The sequence below is a fragment of the Ceratotherium simum genome, chromosome 9 (assembly GCF_057802395.1).
Source record: "Ceratotherium simum simum isolate JZ-2026a chromosome 9, ASM5780239v1, whole genome shotgun sequence".
Classification (NCBI taxonomy): domain Eukaryota; kingdom Metazoa; phylum Chordata; class Mammalia; order Perissodactyla; family Rhinocerotidae; genus Ceratotherium; species Ceratotherium simum.
The window spans coordinates 59,544,674-59,565,388 of NC_141908.1; the positions used below are offsets into that span (position 1 = coordinate 59,544,674).

The 20,715-nt window shown below is 37.8% G+C and overlaps 1 long non-coding RNA gene across 2 annotated transcripts in view; it reads left to right on the top strand.

Moving 5' to 3' along the window:
* Window positions 1-13,105: 13,105 nt before the first annotated feature.
* Window positions 13,106-20,715, top strand: part of LOC147916314 (uncharacterized) — an 85,823-nt gene continuing 78,213 nt past the window's right edge. For both annotated transcript variants that reach the window (XR_015553230.1, XR_015553231.1), the window contains exon 1: window positions 13,106-13,275. This is a non-coding gene — a long non-coding RNA (uncharacterized LOC147916314). The remainder of the gene's footprint in view (window positions 13,276-20,715) is intronic.

Here is a 20,715-nt window from a genome sequence, read left to right on the forward strand (position 1 = left end):
CAGCAGCAACATCACCCAGGAGCTTGTTAGAAATGCATAATCTCAGGTCCCATCCAGATCTATTGAATCAGAATCTGCATTTTAACAAGATGCCAAGTGACTTAAAGTCTGAAAAGCACTGGGCTAGAAGGATTATTGAATTCCTTACAGACGAAGTGAAATAAGTAGGAGTCACCAAGTTTTATTAAAGAAGGAAGGAAGTTGGGGCTGGCCCTGTGGCTTAGCGGTTAAGTGTGTGCGCTCCGCTGCTGGCGGCCCGTTTTCGGATCCCGGGCGCGCACCGACGCACCGCTTCTCCGGCCATGCGAGGCTGTGTCCCACATACAGCAACTAGAAGGATGTGCAACTATGACATACAACTATCTACTGGGGCTTTGGGGGAAAAATAAATAAATAAAATTATTAAAAAAAAAAAGGAGGGAAGTCAAGTTGAGGCAGGTTGAAGTGCTTGTCTTAGTGTGTTTGGGCTGCTGTAACAGAATATCATACACTTAGTGGCTTATAAACAACAGAAATTGATTTCACACAGTTCTGGAGTCTGGGAAGTCCAAGATCAAGGCACCAACAGATTCAACGTCTGTTGCAGACCTGCTTCCTGGTTGATAGACCCCTGTCTTCTTGCTGTAACCTCACATGGCAGACGGGGCAATGACACTTTCTGGGGTCTTTTTTATAAGGGCACTAATGCCATTCATAAAGGCTCTGCTCTCATGACCTAATCACCTCCCAAAGGCCCCACCTTCTAGTACCATCACGTTGGTGATTAGGTTTCAACATATGAATTTTGGGGGACACAAACAGTCTATGGCAGAGGGGATTAGATATAATCTGAAATATGATTCCAGGTGCAAAGTTTTGGAAGCTAGTTGGAAATGATTCTTCAAGAAATGATGGAAAATGACCCAGTAATTGGTTGATGATCCACAGAGGAGTAATGATTGATAAAGTATGATAATATGAAATTCAAAGCTGGGAGGAAAGAGAATGGTTTAGATTCTGGACTCGAAGGAGGGATTACCAATGGTAATGCAGTGGCTGGGGTGGGACTTACCCGGAGCATGTGGAGGTAATATTAATATTCTCAAAGGTGATTTTTAGATTAATTTTTAGGGCTTATATTTTTTGAACACTAAAATTACAGTGAAAGTCAACAAGTAGATACAAATCAAAGTGCAGTGTTTTATATACACCAATTTTACTAAAACACAACTAATTTATTAGACCTTAGATATGGGAGAAAAGGAGTTATCAGGTGATCTGGATCAGTAGCCTTGCTTCAAAATTAATGGGGAATGTTATTTAGGGGGAAAAAGCTGTTTACATCTTTATCTATGTAGAGTTATGTCTTTATAATCAAGCGACGTCCTGTACGAGATTGTGAAAATGAATTTTATCTGTGGTGCCTTTATCTACTTCAGTAATCTTTCTGTTACCCTCCTCTCAGCTTTTGCAATCTTTAACATACCAGGAAATGAAGCTATCATCATGAAAAAAGTCAATAAGGATAGTATTGAGGGACTGGTGACCTTCTGACACACATCTTTTTGTATCACACTACGTCAAGTGGTTTCTGTCCTCTCGTGAGATCCATCCTTTACAGAAGGATACTTCCATTCTCAGGTTTGAAAGAATATGGGGGGCCAATTCTGTGTAACCTCACCAACCTTATGACCATCATAAAAAATTTACATTTGCTTATTAGGCCCTTAAGACTGCCTCAGCAAATGGTTTTGTTCCTGAGATGCTTTAAACATGATGTCCATATCTCATGTTACATGGGCATCTGTTAGTGTGGCGTTCAGTGTGCTTTACACACATGACTTATTTGCACACAAACCTGAGCTGACAGGGAGAAGCCTGCAGCTCTCCAATAAATGACAGGCTAAATCAGTGAGACATAGAGCCTAGAGCAGTGTCCCGGACAAAGTTTCCCTTACAAAGCTCAGAGAGCACCATCTGAAAATGTTCAGTGCTGATGTTCAAATGTATCAGCGCAATGGTGAGAAGTTATTCTTTTCTCTGAATAGAGTATCTCAAAACAACTTGATTGATAAATCCAGGATTTTATTTTTTTAGCCAATAAGTATAGGAAGCTGGAGAAGTAAGTGTGGCTATGTCGGGGTTTGGAATAAGGTAGGGACCAATGCAAAATTTTTATAACAGACTGAGAAGATGATTAATTGGTCTAATAATTTGGAGTAGTATTTTCAAAGTGAAATTATTTTATTGTAATTTATAGACAGACCCTGTTTTGGGGTGAACCTTTTCTACACAGCCACAGAAATGTCCCTATATCAAATGAATTAGTAGCTATATTGAGCATTAGTAAATGTACAGTGTTTAAAGGATAATGCTTCTCATGATTTTGAGTTCCATAGGTAAAGATGTTACACTACAAATATGAGCTTTGTGGCAGAAGAATATTTCACTGGTGGCAGATCTTCAACATTTAAGGGTGGATTTGATATTTTACTTATGAAGATCATCTGGAGCTATCTATGATAAATTAGTCAGGTGGCCAATTTCTAGTAAACTATCTTAGGTCAAAAGAGATGGAAGGAAGGATGGATGGAATGAAGGAAAGAAAGGAGGAAGAAAGACCATGTAACTATGAAGTAAGAACAATTTTACACATATGTACTGAAAATTCTCTCCTTAGTTCCAAATGGCAGAAGCATTGGCTTTATAATTCCTTCCAAAGAGATTGTAATGGCAGCAAACATTTGAATATATATGTTCCAGTGTGTTTGTAATTAGACTTAACATTTATGAGTTACTTAATTTTAGCAATCGTTTTAATAATTATTTCTATAACGAAAGCCACACGAAAGACACAAGTGCACTACTTCTAGCATTACTGATAATAGAAATTCTGAGTTTGATTTTTTTATGCATGAAAATGAGAATTTATAAAATAACATCATATAATTGGAAAGTACAGAGCAGGTAAGAATATTTTCTTTAATTCCTCAAAGGAAAATGCATCTTATAATTCATTAGGATCAACAAATACAATTTCTGAAAATATGATGGTAGAGTCAAAAATTATTTTCTAACAGACACTCTAAGGTCATATTTTTTCCTGTCTACATTGGACATCCTTTGACTCGGACAGTGTCAGCTCTACATTTGTCTCTATTTATGCTAATATTTTATTTTATCTCAAATTTCTTTCCCACCATGTCAGAGTCCCACCAGTGAGAATGACTCAAAATAGCTTTCCCAGTTAAGGAAAATCAAAATAAAACAAAACAAAAAAACGGAGTGGTGATAGAATGGCTGCACAGTGACTGGCTATTGGAGTTCAGCCCATGAAAGAGAAAAATGTGGTAGCAAAAGTGGCACCACATAAATGATGATCAGTGGAAAAAATGTCACACATCATGTGGCCTCTGTCTGTTAATTTAATGTGATGCATTTGAGTGTGAAAATAATGGGCTCTGTCAGCCTTATTAATTATCTATGCTTGTTCTAGAAGTCAGGATCATGAAATGCCTCCGAACCACCTGATGTAATGGGCCATTTTAGAGCTTTACATGCAAAGTCTCTGAACGAGCCATTGACAATCCCGATGGCTAGCTCATCTGCAGTTAGGGATGTTGTACTGAGCTGGGCTCACATAATAGGAATATTGGCTGCAAGATGATGGAATAATCGATCTTTCTATAGTGGATTTCTTTAGCCTAGTGGGACAAATTTCCTAGTTAATGAAACAATTTTGATGCCTGGGACATTTCCCTAGCTTGTACTGCCACTGTTTGTCCGTTATAGTTTAAATATACTGCATTTAGGTTAATAGTGGAAGCAAATTAGTTTGTTACAATTGCTCACATGTGCTTCTTTGGTGTATTCTTTAATACGGCACTTAGAAAGCAAGAAGACAAGCTAGCCAGATAGTGCTCCAACACTGGGAACTATTAATACCTTCATGCCTGAGAATTTACTAATGGGACATTTTAAGAGGGAAACATTGGCGAGTGAGATACTGTGTAGAAAGACCTGGCTGATGAGGGACATTGCTTCTTTCATTCTTCAAGCAAGCTGATCCATTTCAGAGTGTGTGCGTGTGCATGTGCGTGTTTGTGTACATTTACACTATGTGCTGCTGAAGGACAAAGACCGTGTCTCTTTTTCTGCCCTGGATGTTGGCACTATGAAGTACCCGATGACTCTGTAGTACATGTTTGTGAGGGGGTAAGTGTTCTAGTAAAAACACGTGAAGGTTGGGATAAGAAACCTAGATTTCAGTTCTCTGATACTTGCTAGCTATGTAACCTTAGGCAAGTCACTTATCCTCTCTGAGTATCAGTTTATCACCTCTAAAAGAATTATAATAATATATGTTCTACTTAGGCCATTCTTATTTGTTTGAGGATCAAATTAGATTATGAAAATAACGATAAAATGCTTTATAGGTGTTTGATGGTATTATCCCTCTATTATTATTAAATAAGCTTTAAGATCTGATCTAGCCCTATAGAGTTTTAATATGATGATCTTTCTTACAAAGTTCAGGAGAGCATTGTGTTGCTAATGTTTTCTGTGCATCTGCTTATGTATCTAGTATCCAAGGAATATAGTCTTCTTAGATCATTCTGGAAAGAAAAACCGTTATTATGAGGGAATGAAAGTGGAAACTTGATGTCAAATATTCAGGTCCACATGCCATATAACAGTTATGAAACAATCTAATTAGATGAAGATCATTCTTTATATAGTTTCATCCCATTGTAACTAGATTGATAACCAGATTTAGTTATGCCATTTAGATGTGTCTCACCAAAATGGAATAATTAGTAAACTAACATACACCAACAAAGCTTTTCCCTTTACTCTTTAACAGTGAAAGCTAATTGTCCAGCTAAAGCTATGGGACATTGAGTAAGCCGCTCAACCCACCTGAACTTTGGTTTTATTGTATAAAATGAGGTAGTAACGTTGAGTGATCTCTAAGGCCCTTTTTAGCTCTGAAAGGTTTGGCTCTCTGATTTTATGTGTCTTTGAATATGTCAGAAGTAAATGATATTATACTTTTCACACCAGGAAAAGAATCATCTTCAGCCATCTGAAATGGCTCTTCTCAGCCATTTATTCTCAATTATATTACCTATTCATTTTTTTTTTATAGCTCTTACCACAGCCTCTAATTATCTTGTTTATTTGTTTATCTTCTTGGTTAGGATTTGCCTCTCTATGAGGCTAGAGACTATCTTGAGCACAGATGGATGCCCAGTGCCTAGAAAACTGAGTGCCTGGCCCATAACGGGGAGTCCAATAACTATTTGTTGAATGAATGAATAAATGAATGCATGAATTCAGCTCTATTCCCTGAGTATAACCTCTTTATTCTTTAAAATAACTTCACACGGAGGTCAGTGGGATAGAGTTGTGGTTGAATCTACCATTCATGTACAAGAATTGCTAGGGGATATGATTAAATTTTTTTCTTCCTATATATGAGAACCATGTATATTTTATTTCTCTATGGCCTTATTACTTTAATCAAGAGTGGGATTTTCATCAGTAAGTTGTTTATGTGCTTGGTTTTTTAAGAACTAAATTTGATTAGCCATTTTGTTCCTAAAATTTATGATTAGCTGTCATACTTGAGTACGTGGTAATGTCTAGGTACATTTTTGCATCATGTAAATAAATTTGCCTATTAGAGGATTGCATTTTTATGTGAGAGAAGAATTTTTATCACCATTAAAGGTGAATTGTAAATTTTAGAATTCATTGTGAAAAGTAGTACATCTTGAAATTTGCTACTGAGATATTAGAATATCACCTTTTCTTCCACATCTCACTTATGTAGTTTCCCATAACATGAAAACATTGGAAAATCTCATTTATCTTTTGTGAACTGGTTGAACTACTCTTTGCTTCAACGTCCATTCAAGTTAAGGTCAACCTGGGTGCTATTTTCTCAGCTTTAAATTTGTTGGAAAGGTAGACATCTCTTTGTAAGATGTTACACTGTGGACCTTGCCTCCCAGTGAAGTAACCCCTTTCAAATTAGGGGGAAAAAATTCAAATAGATTTGGAATACAAGATTGTAAATATCAATGACAATGGAGTCTGTTATTCCCTGTTGTAGGATACTATAATCACTCTCTTTTGAACAATTAAAGGAGGCATTATCTTTCATTGTCCTTGTTGTTTACATACAACATGAAATAGTTTTTCTAACAATATTAATTTTATCTATGAACTAACAATTTTTCTTCATTGAAAAGCTGTCAAATTTTGGTAGAGTCTATTTAAGACAATTTGTTGGAGACAAACCTTTGCAGCTTCTATTATGCTCCACTCCCCCCCATCTCCCAGCCCCCAGTGGAACTGGGAACCATTCCTGACAGTAGAGTTGAGCCCATGTGTGTTTCATAAGCACACTTTAGATGACAAATTAGCCAATAGGTAAAAGCTAACCCAGTGACACAGTAGGGAACGTAGGTTTGGGTGACATGTTGGGGAAAACAGGAAGGAAAATAATTTGCATTTACTTGCCTGCAAGACATTTGTTGTGCCTTGGCCACTGTGGGCAGGAGCACTCTTCAGTATATGCTTGCTGGGTAGCAAGACTTGAACAAGAGACTCTCATCACAAACTTCTCTCAGGATCACACATGCACGTGTGTATATTTCCATGATACTTTTATTTTGACAATTTTTGAACTGCAACACATTGCATATTAATTGAGTACAACTGGTTTTGAATTGTCTTAAAAAGGTGCAAATTATGGCTTCAAAGTGACCTGATAGAGGTGCAAATGAAGGTTAGCACAACATTTCTAAAATGGAATCATTTTCAATATACACATGTAGATAGGAATTCAGAGTTAGTCTACTTCATTTTTTGGTTGGGGGTTTACTGCCTTAAAATGGGAACAAATGTGTGAATGCTATCAAGGGTGTGAAATTCTCCATTTGTACAGACTGGAAGCTTGGTAATAATTACAAATATAGAAATAGCAGAAATTATACAAAAGTTTAGCAACATTTTAATTTTAAATGCAAGTATTTCAGGGGAAGAGTTTAGAATCTGCTTGGAGAGATTTTCTTGCAGTCTTTGATATTAAATAGTTAGAGATTGCCAAACAGCCTACAAATGCTAATTGTCTTATAATTTTAAAACAGAAAATTGCGTCAACTGATCTTTATTTCAAAGCTGCTTATTCTAAGTGTGTCTGAATCTGATAAACCCATGAGCCCCAACTTAACCCGACCTAAATGAAACAACCTTTTCTCTCTTCTCACATCAGCGGACAACGAGGCTCAGCTGCAGCGAGTATTAGAGAAGCTTGCCCAATCTCCAGGCCAGCTGGAAGGCCAGGCTCCCCTGCTCTTCAGCCAAATAGACACTGGCGCTGAGTCACCCCAGGGCAGAGGTTTAACATGGTTTGAATGAAGCTTGGATTTTGAAGTATCCATCCCTCTAGGTTGATGTCACTGGGAGTCAAGACTCCTCTTTCATTAACTGGCCTCTCACGTAGATGGCAGTGGTGACAGAAAACAGTCAACCGCTGAAACAGTTGGTTCTTTTTTATTATTTGTAATTTTGTCTATTTGCATGAGTGCCTGGCAGCATATGGCCTGATGAATTAAAAAAAACAAAACCCCGTAAACTCTCCTCTACTGGTTAGAGCCTCCAGCTCATGGCATTAGCAGGGCCTAGTGCTGCCCCACCTGCCACTTGTCTGGAGGGTGGGGGCATAAACTGATGACCTACTGGGTTTCCACAGCCAAATAGTGCTCGGCTAATGCCGTGATTTAATTCCTAACAGTACTGTCAGAAATGGCTAGAAGTGGCAACACCCACTGTTTCAATAGTAAATCTGATTGGCAAGCTACCCGCTCTCTGTCCTACCTAATATTCCGTGCTAATGATGCCCTATCGGGCGAACGGGAATAGAGAGGAGCAGAAATGCTTCTAATCCAATGCACACAGGTCTGTTTTGAGTAGAAATGCATTGGGATGTACACTCATGTCATCATTCCCCACTAAAAGAGACTATAGCAGCAAACCAGGGAGAGAAACAAACATCTCTGCAATGCATCCATTTACTTTCTTATATACTTGGTCTTTTCAAAGTCAAAAATTTAATGGTTCTTGGATTTTGGTTTCTCTAAATTGGCCATTTTCTTTAACCATAAAGTTGGAGAAAAGGAATTTATTTTATGATTTGTTTTGAGAACTGAACCTTTTGCTGCCTGAAACAAAGAATTTACAATTATTTGGATTCATATTTCACAGCTGAACCAAATCACAAACCTTTTTCTCTCCTTAATTTTGTGTTTATTTATGATTATACAATGTCAAACAAACTGTACAACATAGAAACAATGTACAGCCTTTCATTAATTTAATGAATTGGTACGAAAGTCAAAAATAAGTCATTTTGGCATTCAAAGTCAGTCTACTAACCCATTTTGATGTAGTTTAGAAAGGTTTTAGTTTTTCTGTATTTTAAGATGGCTAAATATGTTTGTACTAAAGACATATAGTCAGAACTGCCAGCAATCAAATGAGGAAATAATTTGGGGTTAAAAGCTTCTGTGGTTTTATGAAGTGAGGGATTTTCTCGATGAGCCACAGTGAGCGTTGTGAGATTGAGCATGGACAGGACAGTGTACAACACAGAACACAAATCCCTGCTAAATGCCAGGCATTGCTATATCACTAAATCCTGAGACTATCTGTGTGAGATATTTTATGCTTATTATATTATGGTCAGCAACCAGTAGGGCAAGGGCACTGACCAATCAGAATGGTGATGCTGGAGGAGAATCCCAGACACCTCCCTGCTTGGTTCCTAGATTTGAGGGAGGTCCAGAGGGTCCTGGCGTGGATGGGACATGGGAATTGGTAGGATTTGGTCAGCAGCTATTTACCCATGTATGGAAATCCTTCAACTATTTATTAACCAGTATGGCAATACCTCTGTGTGCTGGCTGAACATCGGTCCCAGAGGTAGGTGCTATTTTACAGATGAAGACATTGTGGCTTACAAAGGTTAATTAACTTGTTCAAAATCACACAGCTAATAGGAGGCAGAGCCAGAATTCGTATTCATATCTGTCTCACTCTAACGACTGAGCTCTTTCTTCTATGCCCTGTCCCAACCATAATGCTTCCTGGAAATTTTGCACTCCAGAGTTGAGTCCTATTTTGTTGAGATTCCGTCTGAGTAATGTGGATAAAGACATCAGACATACCCTAGCAAGTGATGAAGTTTGACTCAGAGCAGAGAAAGTCTATTTCAAACTCAACTGACTCTGACATTAGAGTGGTACATGTTCCTACATGTAATTGATGCTTAACACTTTGTTGAATTAAAATAAAACCTTTACTGTATTTTTATAGAGAGAGGTGTGTGGGATATATACCAGCCATCTTTCTAGATAAGATGCAATTCTAGGTAAGAGCAAGATATTAAACTATTTAAAAAATACTGTTATTTGTTTCCAGTTGAAGAAATTTAGTCTAAATCGAACTGAACTGAGTGAGTTTTACTTCAATTCAAAATGAAAATAAATAACTAAAGCTTAAATTATAAAGAACAGTTTAAGGTTTAAAATTTTCATGTATAGAAGTGAAATTTGTCCTGAGCAGTATTGCATATTATGTGCTACATCGTAGCCCATTTCTTCCTCAGAAAATGAATAGATTTTGCAAAAAAATTGCAAATTTATTAGATGTTAAGCTCTGTCCCTTCTTATGGGAATGAAGGAAAGACTATAGATACATTCAAACATATAACCAAATTCTATTTAGAAAAATAGGAACATTGATTTTACTAGATAAAATGTAGCTGCAAATAGTCCTTAATATATGAACAAATTTTGTTCCAAGTGTTTATTTGTAATTCAGTATTCTAGAGTTTTATACGCAAATTTCCACATATAAAACTGAAATGGCAGTATGTCCTCAGTCAGACTAGTGAAATTTATTTTACCTATAATGTATCTCAGCTATAGAACTAATTAAGGTTTTAGGCTCTACTTTCCATGTATTATATTGTTAATGAAGGAAAAACAATCTGAGTTCCAAATTCATTTCCTAGAACATACTTGCATTTGGACCTCCAGTCTTGACATAAAGCAAACAAACCAAAAAACCTATAGTTTAGATCATATCCTCCCATATTTCTCAGGAATGAGACAGAAGTTCAAGGAAGGGGCTGATGGATGAAGTTGTTTGCTTAGATTTGCAGTGTGATTCTAGGAAAACACTTTGAAGAACATTGTAAACCTAAGTGTTCCAAATTCCTACTATCAGTGTGGATTGTGGCACTTAGAATTTAAGAGTTGGATAGAACTTTAGAGATCAGCAAGTTAGGCATATCCTCCTAATCTGAATAAACTGAATGACAACTCTTTCTCCCTCTCACCATCTAATTCACAAACACAGGTTAGGGCCAAAAGGTATTCAAAGGCCCCATGCCAAGACATGTTTATCTTCCATTACAACCTTCCTTTCATTAAAGCATCCATTCTGTTACCAGGGTCTATTCATTGTGCAAATATTTCTTAAATTTCTATCCCATGCACAGTACAATCCTAGTTGATGGGTAAATAGAGAAATAAATAGGATGCGCTTTCTGCCCTTGGGAAGATTGTCTTCTAGGAAAGAAAAGATATACACAAATAAGTCAAATAGCAATTCAAGAGCTTAATCAAGAAAGTAAAAACATGCTTGCAAAATAAATAGTTCAGACTAGAGGTGCCATGAGTTCAGAAGAAGGAAAGAGCACTGTGGTGGAATCGAGATAGATCGATTCATGGAAGGGCTGGACAGCTAAGGCTGAAACTTAAAGTATTTGTTTGAGTGGATGAAAATAGAAGCAAAGCACGGAGCATGAGAAAAAAAGGACTCAATACCAATTGGTGATTTATTAGAAAGGGTTAATGAGAGAGAAGACAGAGTCCTGGTTTTATGCTTGATGCCTATGTTAAGCCATAATCGTCCGCTAACAAGCTGTGTAGGAGCAGTGACAACCTGGTGTGGTGGAATGGCCCTGGACTTGGTAGGGGCGGGGGAGGCTGTCAGGAGACAGAGGTTCATCTCTGCTACACATCAGAAATATGGTTTTGGATGAGAAGCTAGACTTTTCCTGTCTAATGTGTCTTCTAATGTGAAATGAGGGGTTTGAGTTTGATGGTCTTGAAAGTCCCATCCAGCTCAGAGCTTCAAAGTGCTTTGACCCATTTTGATGAAAAGGGAGTAGTGGGATAGTTGCAGAACAAAGAGGTGAAAGGAGTATCCGGAAAGGAGTTCTGGAGAGGACCAGAAGGCAGTAGGAGTGAAGGGCAGCCTACAGAGAAGTGGTGAGCTAAGGAGAGGACGAGTGAGTCGAGAGGGGCATTGCTGTGGTTTGAAATGGCATCTGGGGCTCGCCCTGAGACTTTCTATCACTACCTTAGACCCTCTTCTGTTAAGCATCCCTGTTCACTAACTGCTCTTTCTTCTCTCTCCTGCACTTCCTTCCCTGTCATCACCACCCCACCCCCTGAACCCAAACAGTAGAAAGCGGAGCACAGAGGAAATAGTTCTCTGCTTCTTTTGTTGTGGCAGCCCATGAAGCTCATGCTTCATGGTCTTTTTGATTTGCATGTTTTGAATTGCCACTGATGGTGGCAACTGCAACTCTGCTCCTTTGGTTTGCATGTCCAAGGCCAATGGCCTGAGGACTACATCCTTTGGACCTGCCCAGACACACCTAGAGACAACATTTTCGAGTGTCTCCAGCTCTGTGTGGGATAGAGGAAAGGTTAGTTAGGAGGGGGGACCAAAAAGAGACCCAGTGAATGCAACTCTAGGGGTCCCAAGGGAAAAGGACTGTAGTTATCAAAGGAGCAATAGCAGGTACAAGCTGGAGAGCCAGGGTCATTACCAAAGCATTTCTTTATTTGCCAAATGCAGCCTTATGTGGTGCTTCCAGCAACACCTATTTATCAACTGCCTACGTATGCTAGACTCTCTCATGGATGCTATAATTTTCTATTAGATATGTCATTATAATAAACGAAAATAAAGTGGATATAGTTTCTTCAAAAGTATTAGTATTTTATAATCTATTTATGCTTCATGTGTTAGCACTTAGAACATTCACCATTGTGAAAATCTGTTAACATCTATATTTTTTCTGGCTTGGGCTATATTATTGAAAGCACCTTGATACATTTGATTAACATTTTTCTTTAGTCTTTAACTAAAATACTTCCTAAGAAGTATTACATCAAAATGCTTGCCACTTATTTTTGTTCTGTGAGAGAAATGCCTCCTGACATTAAAAATCATTTTGTTAATAACTCAGTCTCATCCCTTGTCAGAGTCCTCTATACACTCCATCAGTATAGAACTAGCTACAGTTTCTAGAACATGCTGGACTATTTTGTACCTCTGGGTCTTGGCATATGCTGGGCCCCCAGCTGGGCATGCATTTCCTTGCATGGAAAATGCCCATGTAATACTCTTTACAACAGTTAAAAAATCTTTGATCAATTCTTCCACCCCAGTCAGAGTGCCCATTTCCCCGTGTGGGGCCCAATGTGTTCTGTATAAACTCCTATTATCCTAACTCTCACATGGTATTCACAGTTATTTGCTCAGTTTTCTTTTCTCAACTAGATTTTATGAATCCATTGAGGGCAGGGACTATGTCTTATGTGTGGTTATACACTCAGGGCACAAAGAAGAGAAGCTCAATAGATGTCTAATAAATTAGTGAATAAATGGGAGAATGGATGAACAACAAGCAAATGACATATGCATGCAGACCTTCAACTCCTAGAAACACATTGTGCCCGTATTGTGAGGAAAGCAAAGATATATAAGATGGATCCTTTCCTGAAGGTACTGATAAGATGCAATAGCAATGCATTACAAGGGATGCATATAATGGTTTCTGGATACTATATCTTAAAGGAAGAAGGCTTCCCTTTCTCAAAACTACAGTGTGTTGTAAAAATCTTTGTAAGTTAGAAGAAATATTTTTAGAAAGCAGAACTCTGTAGTTAAAATCTAGCAGTCAAAATGCTTCACTGCTCCATGTGTGGATCTACTGAAAGCCTTTAGCTGCCTGATGTGATGCTGTCGACTTCTCAGTTTTAGTATTTGGAGGCTGACCTGAACTTGGCATGCTCTATATTAGATTGCTCAACCTGTCTGCTCCACAGAAACTCACCCTGCTAACCACTGCCTGCTGCTTTCTCTTTTCGTGTTAGCATACACCCAAAGCCACCGTCAGATGTCATGGAGATGAGACTTCACAAGGTAAGCGAAAGAAAAAAACAGGAACAAATGCTTTTCAAAACAGAATTTGGTGAAGGCACTGGCCCAAGAATGGTAGGAAGCACCCGCTTGCAGAGGGCCCTGTTTGGGGTGTGGAAGGGAAGTACAACCCTGGTTGATGTGGAATCATAGATGATGTGAGCGAAATGAGACAGGGCCTGGGTTCCCAAGGTCCCTCTCTGAGAAGGAAGCAGCGTATGCCATGTAGACAAGAGGAAATGCTTTATTTTTTGAGGGAAGGTTATCAGGATTTTAAAAGCTAAATGATGGCCGGAATATATGACTGAATTTTTATGGATTCCTTGGTTTTTAGAAGACTTGTCCTCTTCATGTTTCATTCTTTTTGTTTGTTTGTTTCATTCTAAAAGTCTATCTTTAAGCCCCAAATGCAAATTAAAACTTAATTAAATGAATAATTCCATAAAGATAGAAGACTGTTGCACAGCAGGCATTTTCTTTGCCCCTCCATCAGGAATTTTATACTTGGGGTAGAATTAATATCATGTCTAAGATTTTCCTTAGTCTCCTTTTGGCAAATATACGTGGCTATTTTAAATGGGTGTTTCATAATCATCTAAAAACATTGTGTTTCAATGTTTGAAATATTTTTTTCCTACGAGGTAAATATTAGATTACTAAGGACTCCTTAAGCCTCTTTTTTTTTTCCTCCACAGCAGCAAATGTTTCCTTTTTTTTTTTATTATTGATGTTTTAATAGTTTATAACATTGTGAAATTTTGGGTTGTACATTTTTGTTTGTCCATCACCATATATATGTCTCTCTTCACCCCTTGTGCCCACCCCCCACCCCCATTGCCCCTGGTAACCACAATACAGTTTTCTCTGTTCATGTGTTGGTTTATATTCCACATATGAGTGAGATCACACAGTGTTTGTCTTTCTCTTTCTGGCTTATTTCACTTAACATAATACCCTCCAGGCCCATCCATGTTGTTGCAAATGGGACGATTTTGTCGTTTTTATGGCTGAGTAGTATTCCATTGTATATATATACCACATCTTCTTGATCCAATCATCAGTCGAGGGACACTTGGGTTGCTTCCACTTCTTGGCAGTAGTGAATAACGCTGAGAGGAACATAGGGGTGCATAAGCCTCTTTGGATTGTTGATTTCAGGTTTGTTGGATAGATTCCCAGTAGTGAGATAGCTGGATCATAGGTTATTTCTATTTTTAATTCTTTGAGGAATCTCCATACCGTTTTCCATAGAGGCTGCACCAGTTTGCATTCCCAACAGCTGTGTATGAGGGTTCCTGTTTCTCCACATCCTCTCCAACATTTGTTGGTTTTTGTCTTGGTGATTATAGCCATTCTACCAGGCATGAGGTGATATCTTAGTGTTGTTTTGATTTGCATTTCCCTGATGATTAGTGATGTTAAACATGTTTTCATGTGCCTATTGGCCAGCTCTATATCTTCTTTGGAGAAGTGTCTGTTCATTTCCTCTGCCCATTTTTTGGTTAGGTTGTTTGTTTTTTTGTTGTTCAGTTGTGTGAGTTCTTTATATATTATGGAGATTAGCCCCTTGTCAGATATATGTTTTGCAAATATTTTCTCCCACCTGGTGGGTTGTCTGTTCATCCTGATTCTGGTTTCATTTGTCTTGTGGAAGCTCTTTAATCTCATAAAGTCCCACTTGCTTAAGCCTCTTTTTTAATGAAAATGCAACATAGACTTGATAGATATTGGTGGTTCCCGTTCTTCAAGGATTTGCCTCCCATTGACCTTCAGGCCTTTTGTGCTTTTTCCAGCCTGCTCAGATTTTTCTCTTCTTCCTCCCTCATAGAATGTAAGATTTTATGAATTAAGATACATCAATTAAGAAATGAAACCAGAGGTTTCGAGAAAAGATTAGACAATGATGATTAAAACAAGTTTCTTTTAACTTTGACTTTTACACATTTTACACATTTTTATTGATATAAATTATTTTATTGTAATTATAGTTGAGGGCCAGCATTTTGGTATATTTAAAAGATCATTTCTTTCCGACCTAGAAAATTATATCTCATGTTGATACATGTTGGGCCTTTTAGCAACATACCCTGTCCAATATCATTGTGCTATATTTGTGCCAATTTGAAGTCTCCAGTTCTGGCTCTGGCAACTATTATTCCAGAGGCCTCTGGACCTGAAGTTACACCAGAATTTCTTTTTTTTTTTCCTCAACGTGAGATGATTTTTTTTCATTGTGAATCTGTCCTATTTCTCACTGGTGGATCTAGTTTCTGGACCTCTCTTTGGGTTTGACTGACATGATAAGCTAACAAGAATATTTTGCATTTGTATACCTTGTATATACAAATATTTTATTCTCCTAATTCATTTTTAGGTTATGGGTAGATTTTATAGAATAGTGCACTCAAATGGCTGACATATATAGACTCTGGAGTCTGATTGCCTACATTTAAATTCTGAAACCACTGCTAACTAGTTAAGTAACCTTAGGCAAGTTACTTACCAGCTATCTGCCTTAGTTTTCTGATCTGTAAAATAGTGGCTTCTACCACATTGGGTTATTAAATGAGATAATTCATGTAAAGTGTTTAGAACATTGCACATCACGTAGTAAGTACTACTTACGTTTTTGTTAAATAAATGAAAATAAGTAAATGCTCAACCTCTCCCTAGTAGTTAGGAAAACAAGTTAAAAATAACAGTTAGATATCATTTTACATCCATCAAATTATTAAGAATTAGAAACTAATAGGACCTGGTATCGAGGAAGAGGACATTCATAGACGCTTGTAGAAATGTGAATTGTGATAGCCTTTTTGGAGACCAATCTGTGGACATTTATTGTGGCATTTTTCTAAAGTGCCTACCGAGCCCTACATCAGCCAGGCCCTGGGCAGGATGTCCGTTGACCACTTTGCCTGCTTCTCTCCTCCTGCTCCTCGCACGTCAGCCACAATGGCATCGCCATTCCTTCTCAATCACTGAGCATGCTCTGTCTTCAGAACCTTGGCGCTTGTTATTCCTCTGACTAGACTGCTCCTCTCTTAACACTCCTCATGGCTTCCTCCCTCAAGTCATTCAGGTTTCTGGTTAAATATCTCCCTAGAGTGGTTTTCCCTGACCACCTCATTTAATGTAATAAGTAATTTCCTCTAACTTTCTGTCTCCTATTTTACCTCATAAAAATATAACATTATGTTACATAATGTTATTGCCTATCCCCTCCACTAGAATGGATGTTCTGTGAGGGTGGGGACTTTGTTTTGTTCAGTGCTGTATTCCTAGAGTTGAATGGGCACTAGAGGGCATTTAATAAAGACTTGTTGACTGAATGAATTGTTTGTAGTAGCAAATGAACAAACAAATAAACAAAGGGAATACCCATCAGGAAAAGAATAGTTGGATTGTGATATATCAATAACATGAAATATTATACTGAGAAGAATGAATTAGATCTATATTGTTGAAGGGTTTCTAAAATATCTTATTAAGGGAGAAATGCAGATGCAGAAAAGTGTATATAATAGGGCCCCAAGCAATGATCAAACCTTCTCTTTCTTTCTCTGTTTCTCTCTTTCTCTCCCTTTCTGTCTTTCTTTCATCTGCCTACCTACCTACCTACCTACAAGTGATTTCATGAGAAGGGGTACAGAAAGATATTCACCAGGTTGTAAGGGAAGAGTGTGCACGGTGATTGTTGAGCAGGATGAGGAAAAGGGAGCTAGAGGGCTAAAAGTTTGTTGAAAGGAAAAAAAAATGATTGCCGGTGTGGAGATCCAGCTTCACTTGCTTCTGCTAGATACACTTCAAGCAACTTCAGTCAAATCCTTTTCCACCCCACCCTCACTCCTGGTGGCTGATTCATCCCAGTTAATTACTTTCCTTTGGAATTCAAAATTGGTGCTCTGGTAGAGGTTCTAGGCAGTTCACTCAAGTTTTGCCTTTGCCAACCACTTGGAATCTCTTTGCATTCCCTGAAAAAATGTTTGTCTTTTATTAGTGCTGTGGAGTCGATTCCAACTCCTAGCAACCCTGTGTACAGCAGAGCAGAACCCTGTCTTTTTGCGCCATCCTCTCACCTTCCGGTGCTATATCAGACAATGCTCTACTGACATTTCATGGCCACATTTTCACAAGTGGGTGGCCAGGTCATTCCTCCTCGTCTGTCTTAGTCTGGAAGCTCTGCTAAAACCTGTCCACCATGAGTGATCCTGCTGGTTTTTAAAATAGTGGTGGCATAGCTTTCAGTATCACAGCAACACACAGATGCCACAATATAAGAACCGACAGATGGGTGGAGTGGTTCCCTGACCAGTTAACAAACCCAGGTTGCAGGGGTGAGAACACCAAATCTTAACCACTAGACCACCAGGGCTGGCCATTTGTCTTTTACTGTGTGCTTTACTCTTGTTTTTCGTGCAATGAGTCCTTGACACTCTTATAGCTGTTACCTATTACTTTTGGAGGAGTTCTGAGGAAACGCTATAAAATTGATTCTTGACTGCTTAGACTTTTGTGGTTCACTAGGGCTCATAAAACTCCTGAGCCAGGGAAGTGTACCTGGGAGGATGACAACACTGATTTAACTGTAATGTGTGTCACAAACATAAAGAGAACTCTATGGAGCCCCCGATAGAAATTCTGGGAAACACTATTGAGTTAGAAATGGCAAACATTCTGAAAATAAAGCAGCATTGTCTTAGAAATGCAAAAAGGCAGAGGCAAAATATATGGTTTGAATCATTAACAATACAATGAATGGCCGGAAAACCCATATTTTAGGGTAAGAATATGTCTCCTTTATCATGGCTTTCGGACATCTGAATTTTTATATTCATTAGTCTGGTTGTCTTTTCTAGCAGCTCCAAGGATAGGCTTGTGTACCATTTTCATTGACATTGGAGGGCAATTCTCGGGCACCCATCTCTCTTCACTTTAAATAGAATAATTTAGGAATACTAGTCCTAAACTTGTGCTCCCTGAAGGCAAGATAAAGATTTCATAGTGATTGATTTTAGGAGATACAAATGGTTTTGCTACAATATAAGTGTATACTACTTCTATTTACAGGATTTCTAGCTTATTACTGTTGTAAAGATGAACATCAATGGTATAACTCAGGGAGAACATTAAAAATTATTCAAGTACAATCAGAAACTGGATCAACAGATACCATAAGCCATTTTGGACATTTTTAAATTAGTTAAAAAATTATTTTTCTGAGAAGCGGAAAAGATGTTTAAACCCTGAAGTGGGGGAAAAAGAAATGCTAAGAGTATTTTTCCAAGATTTAGGTTTTCTTTATGCAGTTTCCTCCATCAATGTATTTATAAAACCAAACTCTTTCCTTTTCACTAAAAAAATGTACATAACATGAAGAGGAGAAGGAGGGGTGGTGATTGGAATTACTAACACAGTGTAAGAAATTGGAATTTCTAACACACACGCTTAATAATCACCAAACAGCAACAAATTGCAGAGGTTGGTAATTGTTTTCTGTCACTATAAATGCTGGGCTTTGCAGATCACTTATTTAGGACAGGAGTCTTTTGATTATGTAAACTGGCAGCACTCAAAAGAAATACATAAAGAAAGAAAGAAATGCAAATACCCTTTTAACTATCCTTTTTTTTAAGTAATGTTGAAGGAAATCAGAACATAAAGAGCAGTAGGTCAGACAACTGCTCCTCCTTCCTGTTATCTCACGATTGACCTTTCACCTTCTGTTCCTTTAGGTTAACTCCTCTGAAAAATGATTTTTTTTGGGGGCGGGGAGCTTTGCAGTATCCTTTTCAAAATTAATGGGCTAGACTTCTTGAATAATAAAACCACGCTGAAAGTCCGTGCTATTTGAATCATGGAGGAAGTTTGCGTCTGGTGCTAAGCTGAGCAGCGTACTTTCGGTGTTAACATGCACCAGTCATTCCAGTCGTGTTCTGGTAAAAGTCAGTACAGATATTAGACATCAGCTCAATAACTCTTGACAAGACAGGTGTCTACAGAGAGAACCCTCCAGTACCCTTGGGTTTTGCTTAACTGTAAAGCCTAACATCTTTACCCTTTTTAACATCTTGAAACCTAAAACAATTAAATAATGTACTTCAATCTTATTAGTAGAGAAAATAGTAGAGAAAATTACTAGGAGAAAATGTATTGACTAACTACAATGGCCTTTCATCCTGGACACCTAGAGTGACCCTAGAGAATCTCCAGAGTAATTGAAATAAAAGCCTTAGCGGGCTCTTCCCTGTATTATAAATGTGTCTGCCAAGCAGTATGCTCAGAAGGTTATTAATGGACAGCTGGTTAAGATAACGTTTTTTATAAATGTCATTGACCTATCTGCTCTATACTCGCAGTCTCTCTCTAAGATTTATAAGTTTCTGTTCTCATGTTAAAAATACATGAATATAATTCATTCCTAGTAAAGCATCATCAAAGAATAAACAGAATGTTTTTCTTTTTAACTGTACATATATACTGATGATATCTGCTACTTTATCAATAAGAGGAAGTACTGAGAGAGAAACAGGTTTAAAAATAATTTCATTTGGAGAGCTTCCAAATGTTTTCATGTGACTCAGATATAAAAATGATCACAAAACTAAAAAAAAATAAGAAAAACAGGCGTGTTACTGGAAACATAATGAATATGCAAGTGTTTTTACAAGAGAATATGGCAACCTTTGAAATAAGCATTTTAAAAATTCATAACTAACATCTATTATGTGTAGTAAAACTTTTAATATTTTATTTTGTGACCCACACATTATTTATGTACGAAATTTGAATAAATGTTTAATTTCTGACCATCTCTTAATCCCATTCTCTTTCATATTCTCTCTCTATACCCACGCACACATCTTTGTTTTTGTTACCAAAAGCAAACATGGAATATTTCTATGGAAATTAAAAGATTGAGGTCCATATAAAATTTAAGATAACGACAGCTATAAGCACTAAATTTTATTTAGACTATGCAAAAAAGTACTCCTAAGAAATGAAAAAATAATTGATTAGACAGGCTAATGTAACATGATTATAGAATACATGAATACAAATTATATACACTTTATTACTCATAAACTGTGACTTTTTTTGTGTGTGTGAGGAAGATCAACCCTGAGCTAACATCCATGCCAATCCTCCTCTTTTTGCTGAGGAAGACTGGGCTAACATCTGTGCCTATCTTCCTCCACTTTATATGGGACACCACCACAGCATGGCCTGACAAGAGGTGCGTCAGTGCGCGCCTGGGATCCGAACCCCGGGCCGCCAGCAGTGGAGCGCACTGCACTTAACCACTACGCCGTGGGGCTGGCCCCTCATAAACTGTGATTTTGATGAAGAATTTCTTCAATGAATAATTTGATTTAGAAATGAAGAGAAATTTGCTTTTGTGACAATAAGACATATTCTTCCATTAGTGGCATCTACATGAGT